Genomic DNA, 1,012 nt, shown 5'->3' on the forward strand with positions numbered 1-1,012 from the left:
AGTTTGTGTTTTAGTTATCTTACTTATTAAGCTAGCTAATGTTACCTGAGAAATCAGCACTCCAACCTCTTGAGATCATTTCTGAGAAACACCACGACCAAAATGCTAACACTAAAAATCCTAAAGATCAGGGCTTTACATTTCAACTATTCGTTGCTACACTTTTTATTAAATTTATCTGAATTGGATTTTTATAATACCGTCTCACAACAACAGTGACCTGAATAAACCTTTCAGAGGAGAATCTGCGTCACCAGCTCGATCCCCGATGGTTCAGGGGGACGATCAGCTGGTGAAAGCCTGGATAAAAGAAGACATTGCTGGGATGCTTCTGCAGGGCGAGTGGGTACAGAGTGGAAGACTACAGTGGATGTAAGCCTCAAAATAGCCACTGATTCCCGGCTCAGACCCTCAGTAACAGCCCAGTGTTTACATGCAAACAGCTAATAAAATGCCTGGTGATGACCCACAACGACCCCTCTGAAATATACAGACGTGTGTGTCTGCAAGAAACACATGATAAAACATGTCCGTCTGCGCGTGTTAGCATAAACATTCACATGTTTACATGAATTCCACTAGACTGAAACATGATCTGGCAACAATGATGTCTGTCTCTGCTTGTGAGGACTCTTGTTGACATAATGCTACAAATCTGGTTCTTTCCTTGTTAAGAGATTTTTTAGGATTTTGGGATTTTTATTACGTTATGCTTAAAAGTACGTTTCATTATCTCTGTGCTCTCTGAATAAAGACTGTTTCTTTTTACTGCAGGGTGGGAGTCTCCCTGAGTCTCACCCGTGTACACGTTAAACCTGTCTGAGCGTTTTTATTCTGACCTGAGTTGCAATACAGGAAAACTCCTGACATTCCTCCATCCTACAATCAAGTCAACCCCCCCCCCCCCTTAGCTTCGGCAAAGCCCATCAAAATAGCTCTGCAATGGACCATTGTCCTTGCAAAGACTACAAACACACAAAAATGGATCATTAACACGCCTCATGCGTGGTTT

The sequence above is a fragment of the Oreochromis aureus genome, linkage group 6 (assembly GCF_013358895.1).
Source record: "Oreochromis aureus strain Israel breed Guangdong linkage group 6, ZZ_aureus, whole genome shotgun sequence".
NCBI lineage: Eukaryota > Metazoa > Chordata > Actinopteri > Cichliformes > Cichlidae > Oreochromis > Oreochromis aureus.